This window comes from Colobus angolensis, unplaced genomic scaffold, assembly GCF_000951035.1.
Source record: "Colobus angolensis palliatus isolate OR3802 unplaced genomic scaffold, Cang.pa_1.0 Scaffold205, whole genome shotgun sequence".
NCBI classification, from domain to species: domain Eukaryota; kingdom Metazoa; phylum Chordata; class Mammalia; order Primates; family Cercopithecidae; genus Colobus; species Colobus angolensis.
Window position 1 is genome coordinate 5052832 of NW_012115211.1, and position 27330 is coordinate 5080161.

Here is a 27330-nt window from a genome sequence, read left to right on the forward strand (position 1 = left end):
ACCACTGGTACCATCAGCACATGCCAAATACACAGTCCTTGAAACACCTATGTACTGAAGCACCTACGTGGTGTTTAGCACTGATACAGTACCCTGCCCTTTCTGAGCCTGATAGTCTGGCTGGCTGATAGAAGCAGGGAACCCACAGATATCATCTACTTCTGTAAAATTCGTTCCATTAATGAGCATCCACCGAGAGAAGAAGGATCATTTTCAGCCTCCCTGACCACAGGCTTTGGTTTCAGGACAATGCAGATTGGGCAGCAGATCAAATAAAGCCATCACCAGCCCATAGGACAGTCTCAAGGGGGTTAACTGTCCCTGTCCTCTACAATTGTTGCTGGGGAGCAATTCGCCCTTGAATCCTCCATACTGTCCCTAAATTGACAATTTCATTTCCTTCCAATCCCGCCCCCTGCCCTGAAGATCTGCTGAAGCTGCGAGTTCCATGTGAGAAGGCAGGAGGATAATAGGTGAGTTCCATCCATCCATCAGCCGTAATGGTCGCGGACACTCCAGGCCTTTTGTCTGCTGCTTTCCCCGAGGATGCAGGCTAGGGACCTGGGGTATTTACACTGCCTTTGTGTGTGTGGTTTTTAAATCAGCCCTCTTGTTTACTTCCCAGCCTTTACCCAGGCTGTTTACTACCTTTGGAGGGGCCAGGCCACTAAGTCAACATGCATTAAGACCCAACATCAAAATGTCATAATACGAATGAGCAGGATTCTGAAAGGCCAGGGACATGGCTGCTCTGTTGGGTCCTGTTTAGTCTGAGGGTAATGAAGAGCTCACAGATGACCTGATTTCATTAAACTAGGTCAGACTCAGCTGAAAAGCGGCTATGACTCTCACCCAGTTACACAGCCAGCTCTTCCTCTCTCCCTGCCTCCCTCCGCCCCCACCCCCACCTCGGGGCTTGAATGCTTTCTGGGAATTAACGCTGAGTTTTGTCAATACAGTAGCTAAATCTCCATGGAATAATTGGACCTTTCCCTTCGGCTTCTGTTTGTGCAGTGGCGAGGCCAGGCATGGGAGAGAAGGGGGTGTACTTTAACGCAGGACGTATGATTCAGTTGTAGCAGTTTGCTTTTGAGCCAGACATTCTGAGTTACAGCATCTTATCTGAGGGCTGTATTGACGGAAGCAGCTGAACTGACTCAAAGAGGAGTTATCATGCAAACAAGGCTTTCAATGTGTCCTGGCTCACCAGCAACACACAGGCCCTCTGCATCTTCAGAAGGCTCCTGGTGGGGAGTAGGAAAGGGACCAGGCAGAGGGTGGAGGCAGGAAGGAGTGGTGTCCGAAGGCTGCTGAGGGAGGAGGCATGGTCCTGCCCCTGTCCCTCCTTGCCAGGGAAAGACTGAGTCTGTGGTCGGCATTCCAGGCAGGCAGAATTCAGTTCATCCACATAGAAGAAAGCGTTTCTAACAATTAAAGCTGTCTGAAGATTGGATGCTACTATGTCTCAGACCTTATGCTGGGGACCTTGCTCTGAGCTCTGCAACATCTCAGTTCATAAGAGATGAGGAAACCGAGGTTTAGAAGTAAGTGACTCATGTAAGGTACCAAAACTAATATGAGGCAGATACAGGATTTGAACCCAAATCTTTCTATATCCATACTCCTTCCACTGTCCGCCCTGCCCCCACCTCTTGTTCAGGGCACATGGGGGATGCCTTAGTTTTGCTCCATGATGTCTGAGGCTTTAGCTATGAGACTAAAAGGTTGAGGGCTGAGATCACTGAAGGCTTGCTGCGTCACATGCCTGGTGGTGAATGCTGGCTGTTGGCTGGGGGTCTCAGTTCCTCTCCACATGGACTTCAGCCTGTGGACTCTCCATGTGGGTTGCTTGGGCTTCCTCACAGCATGGTGACTGGGTTCCAAGGGTGAGCGTCCCAAGAGAGAAGATAAAGTTGGAGCACTTTTTCAGTCTATTCTTGAAAGTCACACAGTGTCACTTCTGCACACTGGTGTTAGACAGCATTCATTAGAAGCAAGTAACTAAACCTGCCTTATGTTCCAAGAGGAGGGAAATTAAACTCATTTTTTTTTATTTTTATGATAATACCTTTTAAAAAAATTTTCTCTGATTATAAAAGTAATGCATGAGTAAGGCAAAAACTCCAAACCTTATTATGTAGAGCATATGATACCCTTATGCTAAATTGCCAAACCAAAGAATCATTAATATGTGTTGTTTTCTTCTTGCTTTTTGTATATTACTATTGCTTTCTGATTATTAGTATTTCTATTAGGGTTCTCTAGATGGACATTATATTAGGGACATTTGTATTAGGGTTCTCTACAGTATATATGAAGGGGAGTTTATTAAAGAGTGTTGACTCACACGATCCCAAGGTGAAGTCCCACAATAGGCCATCTGGAAGCTGAGGAGCAAGGAAGCCAGTCTGAGTCCCAAAACCTCAAAAGTAGGGAAGCCAACAGTACAACCTTCAGTCTGTGACGAAGGCCCGAGAGCCCCTGGAAAACCACTGGTGTGAAGTCCAAGAGTCCAAAAGCTGAAGAACTTGGAGTCTGACATTCGAGGGCAGAAAGCATCCAGCACAGGAGAAAGATGAAGGCCAGAAGACTCTGCGAGTCTGCTCTTTCCATCTTTTCCTGCCTGCTTTATTCTAGCTGCACTGGCAGCTGATTAGATGGTGCCCACCCAGACCGAGGGTGTGACTGCCTTTCCCAGTCCACTGACTCAAATGATCATCTCCTTTGGCAACACCCTCACAGACACACCCAGGATCAATACTTTGCATCCTTCAATCCAATCAAGTTGACACTCAATATTAACCATCACACTATTCTAAGTAGTCGTATGACATGGTTAAAGTGGTATTTTAGAAAGATCACTTTGGTGGCAGCAGTAATTAGAGGGAGACAAACTGAGGTCCAGGAGACTACCAAGGGGTTAGCATCATTATTTAACAAATATATGAATACCTTCAGTGTTGGCTTATCATAGTCAAGTCTGAAGATAAGAGGGGACTGCTTTAGAGGAACAGAAAAAAATTAAAGAGGAATGGATGAATTCAAGAGACACTTTCAACGAAGGTTCATTAGGGTTAGTGACTGGATTGTGATTGGGGCAAAGGAAAAAGAGGAGCAAAAGGTGCCTGGGGATTTCAAGTGTGAGTCTTTGGGAAAACCACCCATTATCAGCTCGAGGCAAGTCAGGGATGGAAGCTCAGTTTTGGGGAGAGAGATGAGCAGGATGCATTTGGACTGAACTGTCAGAAATCACTATGTTTAGGAGCTAAGCAGAGAAGCCACTCAAAGCGATAGGCAAAGAACAGCCAGGTTTGGGAAGACAGAAGCAAGAGCATACAGGCCCAGAGCAGAGGGGAAGAGATTCAGAGAGGGTGGCTACAGTGCCAGGTGCTGTAGATGTCTCAAAGAGAGTAAGGCTTGGGAAAGGTGATGGGCCTATAGAGGCGAGCAGTCATGGTTGACTGAGCATCCTTGATGCCAGTGAAATGGCAGAGGCAGAATCCAGATTACAAGGGCAATAGAGTTTAAATAGCTCTAAACTCAATCTTTTGATGAGAGGAGTGGCAAGGTTCTAGAAAACCACATGGAACCAGAAGTATTGCTGAGGCCTTTTTGGGAAAATATAACCTAAAACAATATTCAAAATCCTTAACCTTGTGTTCTAGTATGTAAGAGGCTGAAAGATTACCTCCTAGGGTTGTAGGCTTAAGCCACAGGTTTCCCAGACTTTTTGGATCATGGTGCTCCTAGGCCAACAAGATACATAACAGTTCTGTTTAAGTGGTTATATCAAAAAGACAAGTATCTCCTAATTAACTAGTAGCTATTTGAAATAATAATACCCATACACGGAAAGAAAAAGTACTGTTTTTATTTCTTTCGCAAATAACTACAACTCACAGGATGTGTGAGCCAGTTGGGTGCTATGCACCTTCTGAGATCTTGGAATCTGATGGGCCACTACTACCTTCACCTCCCGTTCTGCATTGGTTTTCACACTGCACAAGCCTGTTATCCCTGCAACCACCTCAAACTCAGCTTTGCGAGGATATGATGTCCTTGAAAGGGATGCAGCCCAATCTGATGCTGAAATGGTGAGCAGCCTGGAGCCCACAGCTGTATGTTGGCCTGTGGGTGTTGGGTATGGCTTCTACATTTAAAATACTCTTCAGGTTGGGTGTGGTAGCTCACGCCTGTAATCCCAGCACATTGGGAGTCTGAGGTGAGTGGATCACCTGAGGTCAGGAGTTCAAGACCAGCCTGACCAACATGGTGAACCCCATCTCTACTAAAAATACAAGATTAGCGGGACATGGTGGTCTATGCCTATAATCCCAGCTACTTGGGAGGCTGAGGCAGGAGAAGCTTGAACCCAGGAGGTGGGGGTTGCAGTGGGCTGAGATTGCACCACTGCACTCCAGCCTGGGCAACAAGGGCAAAACTCTGTCTCAGAAAAAACAAAATGAAAAAAAACAACTCTTCAGTGCTCTTGTGACTTTGCCGTGGGCCTCAGGGTACCTCATCACACAGTCTGGGAAGTGGGTTTAAACATAGTAGATCCAGAATGAGGGACTGTTTAATGTGCCAGAGTGATAGTTTCCTAACACATACCAAACTTCCTAACAAGGTTATTCAGATTTCACATTTCTAGGATATACTGAACTTGGATAATTCAGAGTCGAGGGCGGTGAAGCTGATTTGTCCAAACTGATGAATTTTAAGGAACGGCCTTGGCTTTCACATATAACAGGTAAGAAACAATAGTCTCCTCCCCTTATCTCAGGGAAGGTGAGCTATGAGTTATATACTGTCTTTAAGAAATTGACAGTTGCCTTGAAAAATGTCACACGTAGAGACTGAGGGAAAGGTAGGAGGGGGAAAGCGAAACATACATAGGTTGAGAAAATTGCCAAGCCAGGTAACATAGGTAGAAAAAAACGGAGCGATGTTTCATTCCCAAGTTACCTAAAGAACCTTCCCACTATCGCTGGGTGCAGTGGCTCACACCTGTAATCCCAGCACTTGGGACGTAGAGGCAGGTGGATCACCTGAGGTCAGGAGTTCGAGACCACCCTGGCCAACACGTTGAAACCCTGTCTCTACTAAAAATACAAAAATTAGCCAGGCACGGTGGCGCACACCTGTAGTCCCAGCTACTTGGGAGGCTGAGGCAGGAGAATCACTTGAACCCAGAGGTGGAGGTTGCAGTGAGCCGAGATTGCGCCATTGCACTCCAGCCTGGGTGACAGAGTAAGACCCTGTCTAAAAAAAAAAAAAAAAAAAAAAAAAAAAAAAGAAAGAAAGAACCTTCCTAGAATGCTGCCCAATATAAGACGAAATTTTACATGAACTGGAAACAATTAGGATTAACCCACCCAACCTCCACACCAAAATCGTTTCTGCAACTCCTGAAGTTAAATGAACCCAGAACATTGACATATTTTCCAAAGCAATTTCTTATTTAGCTCAGAACTTTACATGTGACCTCAATAAGGTCATTTTATGGCTCTTAGTTTCCTTAAATAGAGCACCAAAGTTGTAAAAAGGCACATTTTTTCTCTAAGGTTACTTAGCAAATTACAAATGAAAGAGGAAATGTACATGCGACTAGAGAGTTCATCACCTTACTGCACTAGAAAATATGGCCCAATTTCTCTCTCTCTTTCTTGTTCATAATTCTCAGACAAGACAATAGAAGTCATGTGATGTGACTGAGAAATTGGGCCAGTTAAAAATAGAAGGTGCACTTCACCAAGTTCATTAGAAAGTGGAAGTTTCATTGTTGATTGCTGTTCATTTATCTCTGCCTGCCGCATCTGTGAGGGAGGGAAGAGACAATTGCAGATTCTGAGAGCTAGAGCCCCCCACCCGCCTCGTTCTATTTCCTAGCCTGGCCGAGCAGCAATGCCCAGGAGCTCACCTGAGCCCCCTGAACTCTCTCTTTGTCCTCAGGGAACTCTCTTCTCTGGTTGGCAGCAGTTTTAGTTGGGAGAAAGCTCTAGCTGGCTCCTCTTTCCTCCCAATGGGAGTGCTCAACATCGGCTTTTCTAAATGGGAAAGGAAGGTCTCCAGCCTCACGTATGCAACATAGTGTCTGTACTTTTACTCTTGCAGAGTTCTGAAGGTCTTAACAAGCCTTGCCTGCATAGCAACTGGTAGGTGGGAGAGGAGAGAGAGGCCACACTGAGATCTGCCAGTTTCATAAATGGAACTGAGTCCTCCCCTCAGCAGCTCAGAGTGAGCACCCACTATGGGTCCAGCAATGCCTGGGGCCACAGATCTAGAAAGGAAGATGATATACACTTGCAAGCCTTGCAGGGTTCCCAGGACAGAGGGTCCAAGGAAGGCCCGGCCAGGCCCAGAACTCCCAGACCTGATTCCCTCTGACGGTGGTCAATATTCTTCACATTAGGGTTTGCAAATTGTCTCGTTTAACTAGGTATTCTCACCTCCTCCCCACTTTTTTTTCCACTTTCAATTTTTATTTTAGAATCCGGTGGTACATGTGCAGATCTGTTACAAAGGTATATTGTGCGAGGCTGAAGTTTGGAGTACGAATGAATCCGTCACTCTGGTCATTTTTTTTCAGCCTTTGCCCTCCTCCCTCCCTGCCTCTCACCCCTTGTATCCTCCAGTGTCTATTGTTCCTATTTTTATGTCCATGTGTACCCAATGTTTAGCTCCCACTTATAAGTGAGAATATGCGGTATCTGGTTTTCTGTTCCTATATTAATCCTCTTAGGATAATGGCCTCCAGCTGTATCCATATGGCTGCAAGGGACATGATTTCATTCCTTTTTACAGTTGCATACTATTCCATGGGGTATATGTATCACATTTTCTTTATCCAATTCACCATTGATGGGCACCTGGGTTGATTCCGTGTCTTTGCTGTTGTCTCATCCTTGTTGTACAGATAAACAAGTTAAGGCCCTGAGAGGAGAAGTGGTCAGACTGCACTAGGACCCTTTCCTGTCAGGGTGGGTGACCTGTCCTTTATACCAGATCCCTTCCTTCGATGGTATAGGAAGAGGGTGTGTGTCCTAAGCCTGGGCTCCCTCTGCAGAGAGTGCTGAGTTTGGGATGGGCAGGCACATTTGGGCCAGGCTGTTCTTCCTAAAGTTATCACAGAAGCTATGGTTCTGCTTGTACCCAACGATTACCTCTGAGTTGAGGCCAACTGAACAGCAGACACAGAAGCCAGCAGATGGAGGTTCAGTCTCAGCCGTGCTGCTGATGAGGGTGGCATTCAGAGCTCCACGGCGAGAGTCTGGCTTCCTCACCCCCCACCTTCCAAGTTTACACTTTGAGACAACCTGCCCAAGGAGGAGCTGGGGGCCACCGAGCTGTGCTGTTTTCCCATGGTTTCTGCCTCACCCTGTCTAGCCCATTTGTTGGAAGCATGAGAGATGAAGCTCCTGTTCTGTGTGCAGCAGGTGGGCCAGGCCCTGACCTTTCAATGCTCATCCTACAGGTGCATGGGTAGATGGAACACCCCAGCTGGCCAGGCAGGCCCCCAGAGGGCCGAGTCACTCAGCCTGCCTCACAGTCAGGTAAGCCTGCTCCTTCCTTAGCATTAGTGGCAAGTGGCAGGGGGCCCCAGTGTCTCACCTCCTCATTGTTCCCTTTTGGGAGAGAATGCACAGGTTCCCCCAATGGTCACCAAGTAGGCGGCAGCCTCCTCTTATTTTGCCTTAGTTTACCCTAAGTTGAGGGGCCTCATGCTATGTGCCCTGTGCACACGGGGTGCCCCAGCAGTGTAGACTGCATGGCCCGTGGTGCTGACTTGAGCTGTGGTGGAAGAAGCCTAAACCACAAGTCAACTCACAAAGAGCTGATTCTTCACTGCTGTCCAGGGCTGTGGCACGGGGGAGCCCACCCAGCAGGTACAGCAGTTTGTCTTGAGAGCAGCTGGCCCCACCTGCTCTCCAGGTGGACTTTCAAGCCTCAACTCTTGCAAAGTGGCTTGTCAATGGGACACGCCCACTGGGTCCCCACCTGCTATTCTTTTGGATAAGTAATCTTAGGGCAGCTGGTGGAAGGAGCCTTGGAGAGTGGGAGCACAGGGTGGGGTGGGGTGAGGGTGGGAGGAGAGTGTTAGAATCGCTCATTTGAGACTTTTTTTGTTTGGTTGTGTTTTGTTTGAGATGGAGTTGCGCTCTTGTCACCCAGGCTGGAGTGCAATGGTGCCATCTTGGCTCACTGCAACCTCCGCCTCCTGGGTTCAAGTGATTCTCCTGCTTCAGTCTCCCTAGTAGCTGAGATTACAGGTGGATGCCAAGATGCTCAGCTAATTTTTGTATTTTTAGTAGAAACGGGGTTTCACCATGTTGGTCAGGCTGGTTTCAAACTCCTGGCCTCAGGCAATCTGCCTGCCTTGGCCTTCCAAAGTGCTGGGATTACAGGCATGAGCCATGGCGCCCAGCCCATTTGAGGGATTTTAAGATATGTATGTCTGCACCAGCTCCTTCCACTGCCTGAAAATGAAGCTAGGCCAGGTTACTATTAGAATATCTAAGAAGGGGGATGTTCTACAGTGTGTCTTTTACCTGCTACGGTAGAAACAGAAAACAGAGTCTTGAGGGCATCCTAGGAGACTGGTAGCTTTCTCTGAGTGATGATGAAGGCAGATGTCTACAGAAAAAGTAGCTTTTACTACTCTTTCTAGGTTCTCCTCATTTGGCCCATTCCTAAAATACAGGATCCTGCTGCTGAGTGACTCCCCTAGGACACGATGACCTCCATCCTTTTCCTCCTCTCGCTCCCGCTCTTCCCTCCTCCTCTTCCCTAGACCTCAGCTAAAAATAGGATGCTATGCCAGGGTAAGAGAGGATCTTTGTGTTTTATAGTTGAGGAAACTGAGGCTCAGAGTGGGGAAAAAGTCAAGAGGCCTTTTGGGCATTCTAGGTGTGTACTGATAGGTCCAAAATGAATTTGTAGAAATTGGATTTCGGCATGGAGAGAAATAAGCATTTTCTGAGTCACAGCATCCTTATGTAGGAGGCAGTGTTCTCGGTGCAGTCCTGGTCCAGTTATGGTACATGGAGCCTGTACCATGTGAGTGATGTGGTGTGTAACTTATCTCCCACGTTGGTCTTCTGTAAAGTGTGGGTAATCGCTTGTCTATGTCCCGGGACTCTCGCCAGTGGTACGTGAGCTGCTGTATGGAAAAGGGCTATGATTGGACCTGGTGCATTAAGACACACCATTCATTCATTTCCACAGGGTAGCAGACATGGTAGTTAGGATGTGGGTTCTGGAGCTATACCATCTGAATTCTGATCCCAGCTCTGCACTTTACTAGCCTTGTGACCTTAGGTGAGTTATTTTACCTCTCTGGTCCTCAGATGTCTTGTTATAAAATGAGGATAATAATCGTATCACCTCAGAAGATCAATATGAGGATCAAATAAGTAAACCACCAAGAACAGTGCCTGGCACATAAGTTCTCAATAGATGTTAGCTGCTATGATGAACATTATTATGGGCAAACCATGAGTGTTATTATTATAATTGTTCCATCTTCCAGAGTCTCAGGGCTCTGAGCGATGATGAAGGCAGATTCCTACAGAAAGTTAGGATTGATGAAAAATCCCCCCAGCTCACCATCAATGGGGATGTCCAGGGAGATACTGAACAATTATTTTTTCATGCTAACAAGAGGACTCTTGCATGAAAGCAGAACTTAAAGCTAATTTCCCCTTCAAAGACTCTATGTTTCAAAAACAACACTGAATTTTTCAGGTATTTAAACAGGTGGGTAAGGAGCTGGACACAGTGGCTCACATCTAAAATTCCAATGCTTGGGGCCAGGAGTTTGAGAACAGCTTGGGCAACATAGCAAGACCCTCATCTCTACAAAAAATTTAAAAAAAAATTAGCTGGGCATGGTGTTAGGTGCCTGTAGTCCTAGCCACTCAGGAGGCTGAGGTGTGAGGATCACTTGAGCCTGGGAATTTCAGGTTACTGTGAGCTATGATTGTATCACTGCACTCCAGCCTAGGCTACAGAGTGAGACCCTAGCTCTAATACATACATATATACAATTATATATAATTATATGTATTATATATATTTAGATATATATATTAAAAAGGGCAAGAAGGCATTGCATCTCATTTTAAAGAAGTTGATCTTTATCTTCTCCCACCTGGCCATTCAATGCTTTCAGAATACCTTCTATGTGACAGACACTCTACAGGCACTTGGGACCAGAGCTAGATGAGGTGCAACTTTTGCCTTCAAGAGAGACAGACATACAAGCCCATGTTTTTAGGACATGGTATTAGATACAAGGAACCTATCAGGGGCATTGTGGGCAAAGGGGGTTCTGTGACTACTTCTGGGGAATTCTGACCAAGAAGTCTTCCAAGAAAGAAAACCACTAGTCCTGGGTTCCAAAAGAGAGGTGGGAGTGTCCCAGGCAGGAAAGAGGGGAAGGACATTCCCAGAGGAGGAAACACCATCTTCTCTCTTCCTCCCTGATGGCATTGTGACACTGAGACCATGATGGCAGTTTAAGTGCTTTGCAAAATAGCAAACGAGAAGGGTTATTGACAAGCCAACCAATGTGCCTCTGACTTTGCAAGAAGCTTCTGGCCACTGTTTTGGGAGCCACCAGCATGTCTGAGGTCTGCTGTTAATGATCTCAAAGCTGAGGGTTTATGCCTAATATCAGACATCCCCTCCCTGAGGGGATACCAGCCAAAATGATCCCTGTGTTTCTGAAATGTAGAAGAAATAAACCTCATTTCCATCTTTACCTCATGTTTTATAAATGTCAAGAAAGGCCCAACATTGCTCACATCCCCACTGCCAACTCAGATCCATTCAAATCAAAAGAGGAGATCAAATCCCCCACCTTGAAAAGCTTCTGGAATCCAATAGCCTCTGCCCTCATTGCATAATTGCATCCATCCCCACATCATAGTCAAGTCAGCTGTGAGTTTCAGTTAACCTGGGAGAAGGTATTAAAGGCTGAGTGTCCACCAATTACCTCCATAGAGGCAGAGCCTAGGACCAGAGAATAGAAACAACCATTATGTCAGGCATGTGTGACTATAGGAGAAAGGAGGAATTCAGGTGGGAGAATTATGGGGAGAGGAGGAGAAAGCAGAGCCTTAGGGATTATGTGTCCCAGTGGCCTTTGTAGGAGCCTGGCCGATCTTGCTCCCTCTGATCTGGTGACCACAGGAGCTGTGCCAGCAAGGCTCAGGACCACAGATGGCTCCAGCCTGGTGCAGTAGAAAAAGCAGGGTATTTGAAATCACCAAGACCTGAGCTAGAGTCATGGCAGGGGCTCTAGTCAGCTGCATGACTGTTCACAGATGACTTATATAAATCTTAATTTCTTTACTGGTAAAATGAGGCTAATAAAATTTACCTCCAAAGGTAGTAGGTTTTAAACAATATAATGAAAGTAAAGATGCAGGCACAGTGCTAGCTACAGAGACATAGCAGGTGATCAGTAGATGTTCAGGCATCAAGGAACAGACATTTACTGAACACCTACCAAGAGTCTCACCTGTTGGACTGACTGTCCCTGATCATTATTGTCCAAACTTATGTCATTCACTCACTCAATAAACATTTATTGAGATAAACTATATGTCAAGCACTGAAATATGCTCTGGGGCTGCAGACCCGTACATAATAGGTGTCTTTGTGGAGTTCACACATTATATCCATGAAGATTCTTTTTGCAGCCTTGTCTATAAATGTTGGAAATAACCTGGAGGCCCAATAATAAGGGAATAGTAAAGTAGATGATGGCTTGTCCAGTCAAAGAAGTATTCATATATGGCAATACTGACAATTGCTTATCACATATGAACTGAAATAAGCAGGAAAAGAAATTCTAAATACAATTAAGCTTTGTTATTCACAATAGTTATGTTTTATAAGTTTATTAGTCTGTTCTTACATTACTAACAAAGACATACCTGAGACTAGGAAACTTATAAAGGAAAGAGGTGTAATTGACTCACAGTTCTGCAGGGCTGGGAATGCCTCAGGAAACTTACAATCATGGCAGAAGGGGAAGCAAACACATCCTTCTTCACATGGCAGCAGGAACGAGAAGAATGAGTGCCCAGCAAAGGGGGAAGCCCCTTATGAAAACATCAGCTCTTGTGAGAACTAACTCAAATCACAAGAACAAGATGGGGGAAACTGCCCCTATGATTTAATTATCTCCACCTGGTCCCTCCCAGGACATGTGGGGATTATGGAAACTATAATTCAAGGTGAGATTGGGTGGGGAAACAGCCAAACCATATCATTTTGCCCCTGGCCCCTCCCAAATCTCTTGTCCTCATGATTCAAAACACAATTATCCCTTTCCAACCATCCCCCAAAGCTTAACTCATTCCAGCATTAATTCAAATTTCCAAGCCCAAAGTCTCATCTAGGACAAGGCAAGCCCCTTATTCCTCTGAGCCTGTAAAATCAAAGGCAAATTAGTTACTTAATAAATACAATGATAGTACAGGCATTGGGTAAATACACCCATTTCAAGTGGGAGAAATTGGCCCAAACAAAGGAGTTACGGGCACCTTGCAAGTATGAAATCCAATAGTGCAGTCATTAAACCTTAAAGTTTCAAAATGATCTCCTTCGACTGCACTTCTCACATCCAGGTCATGCTGATGCAAGGGGTGAGCTCCCATGGCCTTGGGCAGCTCTGCCTCTGTGGCTTTGCAGGGTATAGCCCCCCTCCCAGCTGCTTTCATGAGCTGGTGTTGAGTGCCTGTGGCTTTTTCAGGAGCATAGGGCAAGCTGTTGGTGGATCTACCATTCTGGGGTCTGGAGGATTGTAGCTCTCTTCTCACAGCTCCACTGGGCAGTTGTTCTAGTGGGGGCTCTGTTTGGGGGCTCTGACCCCACATTTTCCTTCTTCATTGCCCTACTAGCAGAAGTTCTATGTGAGGGCTCTGCCCCTGCAACAAACTTCTGCCCGGACATAAAGACAGTTCCACGCATCTTCTGAAATCTAGGTGGAGGTTCTGAAACCTCAATTCTTGACTTCTGTGTACCCACAGGTTCAACACCACATGTAAGCCACAACGCTTGGGGCCTGCACCGTCTGAGTCAATGGTATGTGCTGTATGTTGGCCCCTTTTAGCCATGGCTACAGCTGAAGCAGCTGGGACTTAGGGCACCATGTTCCTAGGCTGCATAGAGCAGTGGGGTCCTGGGCCTAGCCCAGAAAATGATTGTTTCCTCCTAAGCCTCTAGGCTTGTGATGGGAAGGGCTGCAGTGAAGATCTCTGACATGCCCTGGAGACATTTGCCACATTGTCTTAGTGATTAACATTTGGCTTCTCATTACTTATGCAAATTTCTGCAGCCAGCTTGAATTTCTCCCCAGAAAATGGGTTTTTCTTTTCTGTCACATCATCAGGCTGCAGATTTTCCAAACTTTCCAAACTTTTATGCTCTGCTTCTTGAACACTTTTCCACTTAGAAATTTCTTCTGCCAGATACTCTAAATTCAAGTTCAAAGTTCCACAGATGTCTAGGGCAGGGGAAAAATGTAGCCAGGCCCTTTGCATAGCAAAAGTGACCTTTACTCCAGTTCCCAACAAGTTCCTCATCTCCATCTGAGACCACCTCAGCCTGGACATCATTGTTCATATTACTATCAGCATTTTGGTCTAAGCCATTCAAGTCGCTAGGAAGTTCTAAACTTCCCCACATCTTCCTGTCTTCTGAGCCCTCCAAGTCTCTGGAAAGTTCCAAACTTTGCCACATTTTCCTGTCTTCTTCTGAGCTCTCCAAATGGTTCCAACTTCAGCCTGTTATCTAGTTCCAAAGCCACTTCCACATTTTTGGGTATCTTTACAGCAGCACCCCATTCTGAGTACCAATTTACTGTATTAGTCTGTTTTCATGCTGCTAATAAAGACATACCCTAGACTGGGTTATTTATTAAAAAAAGAGGTTTAATTGACTCACAGTTCTGCAGGGCTGAGGAGGCCTCAAGAAATGTACAATTATGGCAGAAGGGGAAGCAAACATGTTCTTCTTCACATGGCAGCAGGAAGGAGAAGAATGAGTGCCCAGTGAAGGAGGAAGCCCCTTATTAAACCATCAGATCTCATGAGAACTAACACACTATCATGAGAACAGGATGGGATAAACTGCACCCATGATTCAATTATCTCCACCTGGTCCCTCCCACAACACAAGGGGATTAGGGGACCTACAATTCAAGATGAGATTCGGTGGGGACACAGCCAAACCATATCGCCATGAATACTGAATTAGTGAATGCCGAACCATTGCCTCTAGGAGGAACACAGAATCCTGAGAGCCTCTGGTTATAATGTTTTGTTAGTTGATTAATTCACAATTTTATTTTATGCAGGCTTCTATCCAAAGACAGAATCTTGTTGATTCACTAAAATGAAACTCATGGCCAATAGCCCTTGAAGTCGTGTTGAAATGAAGCTCTTCTAATACATACTCTCTCTGTAAGGCACATCCCAGCCTCCTTACATGCAGAAACACTAGACAACACTTCAGCACTATGCTTAGGAGCCATTTAAAACAGACAGATTTCCAATAAAAAGCACAAAGATGCAAAAAACGTGGGCACTAAATAGTCTGTGAAAGGGATGCTCATTTACAGTATGAGAGCTGAAACAAGAAGGCAGAACTTGTCCTGTTCAAACCCTACTAGGAACATATATGTGGAACTACTCAAAATTTCCACCACTTTGTGCATGTCTGTGGACGACCAAGACAGTGCCACAAGTATTGATTTTGGAGTTACAAATACATTTTGGCAAGTAGGTGAATTCCCAAATATGGAATCCACAAATAGAATGTACATGTGGATAAAGCCTGGAGACATTGTAGAAAAAAATTAAAATATTGGTCACAGGATTACTATTGATGCTTCTCTGTTTTAAAATTTTCATTAATGGCAAATTTTTTCCTTTGTTTAACAATAAATAACACTTTAGGGAAAACAAACAAAGCCTCCATCTGGCTCTTACACCCTCCTCCTCTGCCACCTTGTTCTCATGACATGGGCAGCGGGCTTAGAAATGGAGGGAATGAAGCTTCAGGGTTAGGGGTTCCCAGCCTGGGCTCCTCCATGCCAAGGCTTCTGGAATGATCACTGACAGTTAAACATTTTGCTCCAAGGTAGCTAAAATCATGCCTTAGGCCGAGTGCAGTGGCTCACACCTGTAATCCTAGCACTTTGAGAGGCTGAGACAGGCAGATTACCTGAGCTCAGGAGTTTGAGACCAGCCGGGGCAACATGTTGAAAACCTGTCTTTACTAAAACACAAAAAATAAGCTGGGTGTGGTGGTGTGCACACCTGTAGTCCCAGCTACTCAGGAGGCTGAGATGGGAGAATTGCTTGAACCCAGGAGGCAGAAGTGGCAGTGAGCCAAGATTGTGCCTCTGCACTCCAGCCTGGGCAACAGGGACAGACTCTGTCTAAAAAAACAAACAAACAAACAAACAAACAAACAAACAATGCCTTTACTCAGCCTCTCCGGAGCACAAAACACTGATTAGTTTTCCTCTGGTTGTAGTCACGTCCTTACCATGCGGCAGCTCCAGTGACTTCAACTCCATCAGAATCTTTTATGCAATTTCCTGTGTTTTGATGACAGAAAATTTGGAAAACAAGTTAGTGTAGTTTGTTTAATAGAACCCAAAACTTGGGCTCTTTGGAGAAAAGATTTTTTTGTTTTAAATGAGTGATTGTGCTTAAAATATTAAGAGTTGTTGCTCTAAATTATGTGAAAGGCACCCTTTTGGGTTCCTTTTCAAAGGTATTTGGCAAGAAACCAGCTCAGCCATCGACGGGACCTAGATGACCTATTGGATCATTCTAAGGGGCTATTTAAAGAAGATGTAGAAACTTCTTCATCAATACTTGCTGCAGCTAGGAGTATTGTCCTAATTCCTGACTATGGGGACAGGAAATTCCAGGCCACAAAGGTTGCTCACATTTTTACCTGATTTGCCTCCAGATTTGAAGTTATATGAATGGCTTGTTTGTCTAACTCAGCTCTGCTCAAATCAATCTTTCACGGGTCCCCCCAGTAAAGATCACCTTGGGTCAAAGGTCATAGGTCATCATGGTTCTTAAATACCTACCCACTTTGTAGGAGTTCCAAAGTGGACAATTACTCAGAAATTAGTGAGGAATAAAAGCACGTATTTCAAAAGACTAATTGGGAAAAATGAGTATAGCATGTGCAGTAATGTTTCAAATGTTGTCTTTACGGCTATCCCAATTAATTTCCCATGTTTCTCCAACTTGACTTTTAAAAAGCTGGAATATAATAGAAAGCAACCTGCTATTGATGTGCAGAGTTGCCTATGTCACATCTGCTGTACAATGACTTGACCATTAGGATATTCATCCTTTTTATGTGCCTCCGTGCACTCGTGCACAGCACATTCTTAAATGTGTGTGAGTCCAGACACATATATGCAAATTTGTGATCAAAAGATTTTCCCTAAATAATTAATTCAGGGCTACTGCTGAGAAACAAAGCAAAACTTAGAGGGGCTTTCCAAAACCATCATAGTTTTGCCGTTCAGTAGTCCTGACTTCTTGCGGTGCAAATCTATTAATTTCGATGTAATTAAAAAAGTGTTCATAGAAACAAGCAAGAAATAAATAGGGACATTAAGATTATATGAAAAGGTGGAAATTGAAAGGTGAGCTAGGGATTGTCCAGATGACAGGCAAAGGCAGTGGAGGCAACGTGAATGGAGCAGGTTGGTTAAATTCATGTGTGTTTTAAAAAGGTGACTGTTTGTTGTGCGCACGACTCGCAGGCTCTGCTTCCTGGAGAGCCAGGTAGTTGCTTTTTCGGTGAAAGAAAATCATTTCAATATGCGGAAGGAGAGGGCTTTTCGACTATTGCTTCCTCAAAGTGTGACCTCCAAATGGTCACAGATCAAGATGCCTCGTATTTACCTGCATGCCGGGCTTTCAAATCAACATTTAGCAACTTTCAACATTTCTATTGTGCAGTTTTAGGGCAAGGATTAAAAAGAAATCCGTCTGTTAATATTTGTTTTTCTTGTCCTTTGTTAACCAAAGATTCTTAGGAACTTTCCAATTTAAAGGAACAACTTTTATTCATCATCTTGGTTAGAAGCAGCTTCTGCACCTTGGGCCTTCCTCTTAGAGGGGAGCACACCTTAAATAAGGAAGGACTTGGTGAGTGATACTAGCCCTTCTCTAGTCAGCAGAGCAAATGCGGAAAGGTACAGGCCTAGTTCTAAAGTACTGAATGAATTAACTGCAAATGGTTGTTGATTCTTTTTGCTTGTTGGAGCACCCACTGTGCACTGGACAGGGAGCTGGACACCTGGTAAATCTTCTATAGTCTTTATAACAATGTTGTGAAGTGAGCATTATCAATATCACTGCTTAAATGAGGCAGCATGGAGAGGTGAAGTAACTTACCTAGAGCCACTCAGCTAAGTGGTTGAGCTGGGATTCAGGCCACATGTGTCTGCTTTGTGGCCTCTATTGGGTCACATTTCCCAGAAGCCCTGAAATCACCATGGAAAAGATGGCGTCTCCGAGAGCACACCGAGGGGGTGGGGGACTTAGGCTCATCTCGCCACGGTGGGGGAGGTAGAGGGAGCAGCCAGATGCTCCAGCCCTCTCAGGTCAAATGAAGCCTGATCCTTTCTCAGCTTGATTTGACCTAGAACTAGGAAACAGATGGGTCCAAGCAGCCCCAGGGTCTGAGGACGGCTGGGCAGACACATGTGTCCTGGCTGCAATCGCTCTCATTCTGAGGGCCCAGGGCTTGGGGCTGCTCTGGGACCCAAGCCCCAGTGTGGGTCTTTTGACTTGTAAAGCCTTAGCTAGGAATTCCTCTGTCAGGCTAGAGGGCTCGTTCTTTCTGAGGGCAGTAGACCCAGGGAGGCCCAGAGCAAATCCAGGGAGATAAGGCAGATGTCAACAGATGCATTGTAAACAATCTAGTGTGGATGCCGGAAGAGATAGCAGAGGAGATAAACAGGGATCTAGGAAAGGTGCCCCATGTATTTAAGACTAACTCAACCCCAAAGAGCTGTCCTTCATGCTGGGCCATGAAGTTGTTTAGAAACACCCTCTAACTGGATGAACATGGGACCTGGCTCACAGATTTTTACTACATGTGTGTGAAGTGAATGAACAAATGAATAGAGACCTAGGCATTTATTCATTCACTACTCACTTACTGATACGAGGACCAACAGTTCCGGTTTGTCTAGGACTAAGGGGTGTCCCGGGATATGGGACTTTCAGTGCTAAGATGAGGAATGTCCTGGGCAAGCCAGGACTAGTTGGTCTCCATAGTTACTGAGGATCTATGATGTACTGGGCCCTGGGCCCCCACTGGGCATACGGAGGTAAGTCAGACTCAGTTCCTGCTCTCAAGAAGTGCACAGCATGGTTACAACAGGTAGATAGAAGGCAGAGTGGCAAATGTCATGATAGGGCCATGAACAAGAGCAAGGCTATGGAGCCTGACACTTTAGCGATGGCCTTTTTTTTTTTTTCTTCTGAGACGGAGTCTCACTCTGTCCCCCAGCCTGGAGTGCAGTGGCGCGATCTCAGTTCACTGCAAGCTCCGCCTCCCGGGTTCACACCATTCTCCTGCCTCAGTCTCCTGAGTAGCTGGGACTACAGGTGCCCTCCCACCATGCCTGGCTAATGTTTTTGTATTTGGTGATGGCTTTTAAGAGGAGGAGCAAACACTGGCTTGAGTCTCGTGGGAGAGGAACTCACCAGATCCCTACAAGAAGCTTGGAAAGGGCCTTGAGGTTAAGAGACAGCTGGGACAAAGGCCTAGAGGCTAACACAACAATGGTTTGGTTCAAGAAACAGTAGGCAGCATATGTGCGTGTTGGAGGGGTGGGATTGGGAGCATGTGGAGGTTGTAGGGTTGGAGAGGTATTTGAGGGGCCAGTTACAACTGGTAAGCTATGCTAAAAGATATTAAATTGATAATATAGGCCATAGGGAGCTGTTGAAGGTTTTCTGAGCATAGAGAGATAGAATCAGATATTACAAAACATTTCGTTCATTCAACAAATGTTTATTAAGCATCTATTATGTGCCAGGCATTGTGCTGGAGGAATGAATGAATAAATGCATGCATGCATGGCTGTCACTTAATTTTCCAGTCACAGTGAGGAGCCTTGAAATCCAGGGACCAGCTGATGTGACTTGTGGGCCTAAGATCTCTGTCAGAAAACCATTCTGCAATGAGCAAATCTAAGCCAGCCAGCATTGGCTCCCGCCACCACCTCCTTATCTGTTTTTCTTTTTGCAAAAGACCTTGAGGCCTGTAGTCGGTTCCACTACAAAACGGTTACACAATTTCCCCGGGAGAAGGCGAGTTTCCACCTTTGGGGATGAATAAGCCCTTTCTTTTCTGGAGAGCTGGCCAATGAGGCACAGGCTGGGTACTGCAGGAGGGGCGGCTGAGGGAACAGCAGGCCTCGGTCTAATTTGGGGGTAACTATTTGTTTTTTCATTAAACAAAGTCTGCATGGTAGGAATTGTGGTCGCAGGAGCCTCGGGAGGCCGATAAAGCAGGCAGGGCGAGTCTGCCGGGAGCAGCGGGCAAAGGAGCTGCTCTCTCTGATTCTGCTGCTGCCCAAAGCTTCCACTTTTCTGGGGCTGCAGGTCCTACAAATGGTGCCTTTGAGGAGGCTGCCCTGGTGACAGCAGGACCCTCCCTGAAGCACCCACCCGGCCACTGGCTTCTGAAAGCGGAATTGTCCCTCCCCAAGCCCTGCCCTCCTGCGACATTCCTCACGCTGACCATTGTCTGCAGAAAGAGGCCATTGTCTGGGGCTGACATATCTGCTGACCAGGCACATGAAACAAGCAGAGCTTTGGGGAGAAAGAAATCCACTCAAACCAACAAAAAACCTGAGCCTCGCCCGAGGGCAGGGCTTAGACCCGGCTTGCTGAATTTCCTGATTCACTGGTGTTCTTCCCGAGAGGAAGTACCCACCATTATGGGAGGATCCGAGTTTTATCTCTGGGCTGGAATGACACCATCCCTGCCTTTGTGTCAACAGCACTGAGAGGCCTTGTTTAGGATGATGTGGCCAGTGCTGAGAAGGGCTTGTTTGAAGAGAAAAAAGAAAAAAACAGAACAATGTTTATCCAGCAGGCAGCTCCTGCCAAGGCGGCCTCCTCGCTGTCCTCTCCGTAGAATGCTGCTCGCCAGGCCTCTTGGCTGTTCCTCGGCCTTGGGTGCAGGCCGTGGGTCGGGGGACAGCCAGCTGGCAGACACCCGTATTCGATGCCAGCTCTTACAACACGGAGGTGGGTAAACATGCTGCCGTCCCCACCTCTCCCAGGCACCTGCTGTGGCCTTGACTGCCCAGCCCTCCCCCTAGCATCTTCCCAACCCACAACTAGGAGTTAACTCACACCAGGGCAGCAGAGGCTTCAGAGCTGTGGCCACTACGTCCATTCTGAGCAGTTGGTGCCCCCACATGTACCCTTCCCTTTGGATTTGGAATATCACCCCTCCATGCAGGCATGTTCCTGAGGCCAGCTGAATTGCCTCCGGGCATTAAGCCTCAGAGAGCCTCACTACTCAAATGGTGGTCCCAGGACCAGCGGCAGCGGTGCTAATTAGAAGTGAAGATTCTCAGGCCCATCTTGCTGCATCAGAATCTGCATTTTAACAAGATTGCCTGTATCTATTTACACATTAAGTTTGAGAAGCACTGGTCTAAATCAGTGGTTCTTAGCCAGGCCCGGTGGCTCACGCCCATAATCCCAGCACTTTGGGAGGCCGAGGCGGGTGGATCACCTGAGGTCAGGAGTTCGAGACCAGCCTCAACATGGAGCAACCCCATCTCTACTAAAAATACAGAAAAGATTAGCTGGGTGTTGTGGTGCATGCCTGTAATCCCAGCTACTCGGGAGGCTGAGGCAGGAGAATTGCTTGAACCCGAGAGGCGGAGGTTGCAGTGAACTGACATCACACCATTGCACTCCAGTCTGGGCAACAAGAGCGAAACTCCATCTGAAAAAAAAAAAACAAAAAATCAGTGGTTCTTAAACAAGCCTGCCTATTGGAATCACTTGGGGAGCTTTTAAGAGTCTCAAAGACCAGGCAGCCTCTCGGGCCAATTATATGAGGATCTCTGGGGTCGGGGTGGCAGGGAGTGACTCTGGAATATCAGTGTTTTCTCAAACCTGCCAAGTGACTCCAATGTGTCTCCAGGTTTGAGGCAGAGGAGCTAGGATGGGACCCTCTTTTCACAGTCCTTGGACTGGGTTTCCATCAGTCACAATATTCTCACTTAGTGCAACTCAGCAACTTGAGCATTTTCTATGTGCAGGAATCACAGCAATTGCTGAGGTTTTATCAGTGATGTTGGTACATGTTCACTTCTGCAATGCCTTTCTGGCCCAAAGAACTCCTAGTGATTCTTCAAAGCTCAGTTTAGAAACCTCCTTGTCTGTGATGTGTTTTTTGACCTCCTGAGATGGGGAAAATGCTTCTTCCTTTTAACTCACATTGTCCTCTGCCTTTTTCTATTATTGAATTTGTCGTGCTGAGGCATAAACATCTATTTACCAATCACTGGACTGGGAGCCTCAAGGACAGGGACTGTATGTCATTTTCTGTCACCAGGCTGGAGTGCAGTGGCACGATCTTGGGTCACTGCAACCTCCACCTCCTGGGTTCAAGTGATTCTCCTGCCTCAATCTCCCGAGTAGCTGGGACTATAGGTGCACGCCACCATGCACAGCTAATTTTTGTATTTTTATAGACCAGATTTCACCATATTTTCCAGGATGGTCTCGATCTCTTGACCTGGTGATCCATTTTCCTCAGCCTCTCAAAGTGCTGGGATTACAGGCATGAGCCTGGCCTGTATCTTATTTATTTTTGCATTCTGGGATCTAGGGCAGGGCCTGGGCATAAAGCAGGTACTTAGTAAATGATGTTGACTGATAACGTGAATACATGGGTGAATACCCAAAGGAATAGAAGAATGGGTGAAGATACATTCCCTACCCTTAAAAAACTGAAATTCTAGGAGGAGAGACCATCATGTGCAAAACTAATGTGACATTAACATCTGATGGGTGTTTGATAGGAGTTTACCCAAGTTCTGTGGGAGTGGAGTGTTGGGAGAGGGCCATCGACAGTGAGATCCGGAGTGGTCCACACTCTGCTTATTATCACATTTCCAGTGTGTACACCAGGGATGTCACTCGAGTGGTTCTCTTTGGCTCCTTTCCTTGTTGTAGTTGGAGACAAGAAAATAGTCCAATAAATGGAAGGTAAAGATATTTTTACATTTCTAGAAGGTGCTTGTTCTGCTACATGCAGAACAGGTGACTGTGGTTGGACTGTCAGGCCCTGGACACAAGCCTGGAGAGCCTCAGATGGAGGGAGGAGTCTAATGCACCCAGATAACTGCTAAGAAGCTGCTGCAGTCCATGCTGGCCACTGCGCGTCTGCAATAGTGTGAGTTGTGGGGTGGCTGGTCACAGCTAAGATCAGGGTCCTGGCAGAGTGAAGGCCTGGCCCATCAGAGGCAGGATGCATTGCCCAGGCAGTAGGTGTGCATCTGGCTCACGTGGGCTCCTTCTCCGCAGAGGCTTCGCAAAGCTAAGCCATCCTGTCCTGGAGGAAGGGCAGAGGCCAGTCAATCAGTTAAATGGGTACAGAAAAGCAACAGAGACAGAGCAAGTGTAGGGCAGGTGCTGGAAGATGGCGAGCACAGCAGAGGTCCGTGGGTACAAAGGTTTGAGCCAAAGGACAGCAGGCTGGAATAGGCAATGGGGAGGGGCTCCGGGACACCCAGAAGGGGGTTCTGACTCTTATGGCAGAGGTTTTAAGCCCCTAGGGTGGCATGATAAGGAAGAAAAGGGTTCAATGAGCGGTAGTAGAGACCATGGGTGATTCCTTTAAGAGAAAACTGGGAGGGCTGACACTAATGCTATTGTTGGCAGCTTGGCTGGATTTCTCGCCCTTAGAGCAGCCCTGAGGGTCTCTCCTGGAGCTCAGTGGAGACACAGGCCACATGGCTGCTTGGCTGCTACCAGATTCTTGGGGGTCCTGGGATATTTGGGAGGAAGCTTTCCATTTCCCTGTCTTTTCTCATTTTCCTGCACAGGCCAGGAGTTCATTTTCTGTGTCAAAGATATCCATTCTACTCTTTAGCAATGCGTCTCTCTCTTCCCTTTGCACCAGACACAGCCAGCTCCTGTGTAAGGAAGTCAAGGTTTTCTCAAGGGAGAAATCACCCTAGAAACCATCAACTCATGACAAACGTGATTTCCAAGGTTCATTTTGGAAAATAGCCTCAAGGATGAGATGATGAGGATTTTGAAGATGGGTGAGTAGGTCGTCCACTTCCCGGAGGAGAAGGAAGGCCAGGACTCTCTTGGGGCATGTCCTGAATGTCCTTCTTTTCAGTTCTGACTTTTCAAATCTGCCTATTGCTGGGGCCGGTGAGGAGGGCTGGGCAGGATGGGCACCTGAAGAGGCTGGGAGGGAGGATGCTGAATTCCAGGGGGCCCTACATCATCCTGAAGGTCAAATTGAGTGAGCCTAGTTCAGACAGGTCCAAGGCAGATCACAGGGCTAGAGAAGGGATGGAGCCACTGGGTGGACACTCTGTGTACACTCTGGGATGAACTGGGAATGAACTGGAGCCAAGGTCAAGCCCAAGCCAGGGAGCCTGGTGAACGGCCTCCTTCGATAGCTGAGGAAGCCCAAACCATTCTTCTGCTGGCCACTGGGTGAGGGACGCACGTGGGACCGTCAGACTTGGTTCAGGAAGTCAGCAGCGGCATTACCTTCAGGAGGTCTCTCTGATAACCCCAGAGGGTGATGGTCTCAGCCTCCTGGGATTCACTCTGCACTTGCACTTGCCCCTCTGAGGATAGGCATGTGTGTCTCTGCCCCCACCACACACAGGCCTAGTACCTTCCGCAGGGCTGGCCTGGTCTTGTCCCTTCTGTGGTCCTCTGGGTGTCCAGCTGAGGACCTGGCCTGCCCTGGAGCACAGTAGGCATTTCCTAAATCAAATGGACAAATGGATTGACTTGCCTGTTGTTAAGAGCGCCTACCTTCGGGGTGTGGAGGTAGAGACAGGAGAGAAGCCCAGGACGCTGCTCAGAACAGCCCGTGACTCGGACTTCCCACAGCTCAGACTTCCCACCTGCAAGATGGGCAGATGGGCAGAAGAGTCCTCTCCTTGTCTGCCACTCACGTGGTGTGCTGTGAGGAGCCTGTGAGAACCTGCCCGTCACCATGAGAAGTGCAACACCAACTTCAGGTGAAGGGCAGGGGCGAGGGATGGTCGGGGCTTTACCCTGTCACCAGGTTGCCAGGAGTGAGGCTGGCTCTGCTGCCAATTGTTGTCCAGTCTGGGGCCAGTGACGGAGTCCTCATACCCTAGACTCCTCATCCGCCATGGGGGCTATTGTGAGGATTAAACGAATACACTTACTTACATAAAACCATGCAGGCAGGGAAATGTGCTGTGCTCCAAAATTTGGGACCCTTACCTTGATTCCAGATTTCTTATTACCAGTCTTTAAAACATAATATTGACTTCTTAAAAAAATAACTTTTATTTTAGATCCAGGGGTTACATATGCAGGTTTGTTACATGGGTATATTGTGTGATGCTGAGGTTGGAGGTACAAATGGTCCCAGCATCCAGGTAGTGAGCACGGTGCCCAGTAGCTACTTTTTCAGCCTTTGCCCCTTCCCTTCTCTAGTAGTGCTCAGTGTTGATTGTTGCCATCTTTATGTCCAGGAATACCCAATATTTAGCTCCCACTTATAAGTGAGAATATATGGAATTTGGTTTTTTGTTCCTATGTTAATTCTCTCAGGATTATGACCTTCAGTTGCATCCGTGTTGCTACAAAGGACATGATTTTATCTTTTTTTGTGTGTGGCTGTGTAGTATTCCATGGTGTATATGGACCACATTTTCTGCATCCAATCCATTGTTGATGGGTACCTAGGTTGATTCCGTGTCTTTGCTACTGGGAATTGTGCTGTGATGAACATACGAATGCATATGTCTTTTTGGTTGGATGATCTATATTCCTTTGTGTATATACCCAGTAATGGGATTGCGGGGTTGAATGGTAGCTCTGTTTTAAATTATTTGAGAAATCTCCAGACTGCTTTCCACAGTGGCTGCACTGATTTACATTCCCACCAAGAATGCGTTCCCTTTTCTCCATAGCCTCTCCAGCATCTGCTATTTTATGATTTTTTAATAATAGCCATTTTGACTGGTGTGAGATGGTTCTGATTTTCATTTCTCTGATGATTGATGATGTTGAATATTTTTTCATATAAAACATAATACTGACTTTGAAGGGCAGTCCTGCCCCATTCCACCAATGGCATTCCTTGTGGGACACAGGAATGGGATACGCTGTGGTCTATTTGCAGAAACTTTACAAATGAGTGCTTAGTAGGATTTGCCCATCATCAGAGTAAAGTCACTCAGGAAGTTAAGGCAAAACAAAACAAAGACAAAACAACACACACACAAAATCCCAAGCTCTAATTTATTTATTTCTGTATGTATTTTTATTTATTTTTTTGAGACAGAGTCTCCCTCTGTTGCCCAGGCTGGAGTGCAGTTGCACGATCTTGGCTCACTGTAAGCTCCGCCTCCCAGGTTCACGCCATTCTCCTGCTTCAGCCTCCCGAGTAGCTGAGACTACAGGTGCCCACCACCATGCCTGGCTAATTTTTTGTATTTTTAGTAGAGACAGTGTTTCACCATGTTAGCCAGGATGGTCTCGATCTCCTGACCTCGTCATCCACCCACCTTGGCCTCCCAAAGTACTGGGATTACAGGCGTAAGCCACCTTGCCAGGCCGAATTTATTTTTTAAAACATTTTATTTAGGTTAAAAATTCAATTTCAGGGCCAGATGCGGTGGCTTATGCCTGTAATCCCAGCACTTTGGGAGGCCGAGGCAGGCGGATCACCTGAGGTCAGGAGTTTGAGACCAGTGTGGCCAACATAGTGAAACCCTGTCTCTACTAAAAATACAAAAATTAGCCAGGCGTAGTAGTGGGTGTCTGTTGTCCCAGCTACTCGGGAGGCTGAGGCAGGATAATTGCTTGAACCCGGGAGGCAGGGGTTGCAGTGAGCCGAGATCGCACCACTGCACTCCAGCCTGGACGACAAGAGGGAAACCCCATCTCAAAAAAAAAAAAAAAAATGTGTGTTTGAGAATAATGGCACTTTTCCCTCAACATCTTTGCAGATTTCAAAATATGGTACAGTCCTCCAGGTAGGGGGGTTGTTGCTGAGTTGGCGTCATGTAGTTTTATCAATCAATCAGTCAATCAATCAGTCAACCATTGTTTGCTGCCCAAGAACCTACTCTGTACTCAGCATTGTGTTCGGGCTGTGGAACACCAGGGGGTGGACGCATGCTCTCACCCTTCAGAGACACACGGTGTGACTCTCACTCCTGAAATGAAGCCGGGCGTGCTTGGTGCCAAGCGTGTGACACAGTTGGGCATTTAGGCCAAATGAGAACTGAGGGGGCCAGAGTTCATCAGGCACCCCTGTAGTAGGGATGCTGCTCACGGGAGGGGGCCTGCAGGCTCTGTCAATACAGACAGAGCAGGAGGACATTCCAGAATGGTGAAACATCGTAATCATGGCTAACAGACATATGGTGCTTACTTTATGCTTTGCCCTGTTGGAAGAGCTTCTCATATCTAAGCTCAGTTAAATGTCACTGCAGCCCCATGAGAGAGCTACTTTTATGATTCTCATGTTACAGAGGAGGACACTGAGTGTTTCAGTGATTTGCCTAGGTTCGCGCAGCATGTAAATAGCAGAGCCAGGACCAAACCAAGACTTTGATAAACTTTTTCTTCTCGCTTGTTCTTTTTTTCCCCCCTATTCCTTTTACACTTGCTGTGGACTAGAGAATTTGATAAACTCTTAACCATCCCACCAGACAGTCCCTCTATGGATGGAGTCATCGGACTATATTCATGAACAATAAATGTAGATGATTTTAGCAAGAAAAATGTCCAAAACAGTGTAAGCTGAGAGGCTAAAGTGAGATGTTTTGGTGAGTTGGGAAAGAACAAATATAACACATGATATGACCCTTTGACACATAGCTGTGGTTCATACAGATGGAGTTCATGGAGAATGACCAGGACCTGGCATATGTGAAGGCCAGGATCCAAGAACACTGTTGTTTTCTTTTTTTTTTTTTTTGAGACAGAGTCTCACTCTGTCACCCAGGCTGGAGTGCAGTGGCGCGATCTCTGCTCACTGCAATCTCCGTCT

General features: G+C 46.5%; 1 long non-coding RNA gene across 1 annotated transcript in view; it reads left to right on the forward strand.

Moving 5' to 3' along the window:
• Positions 1–222: 222 nt before the first annotated feature.
• Positions 223–27330, forward strand: part of LOC105511850 — a 35884-nt gene continuing 8776 nt past the window's right edge. The window contains exons 1-2 of the long non-coding RNA XR_001001777.1: positions 223–473; positions 23230–23368. This is a non-coding gene — a long non-coding RNA (uncharacterized LOC105511850). The remainder of the gene's footprint in view (positions 474–23229; positions 23369–27330) is intronic.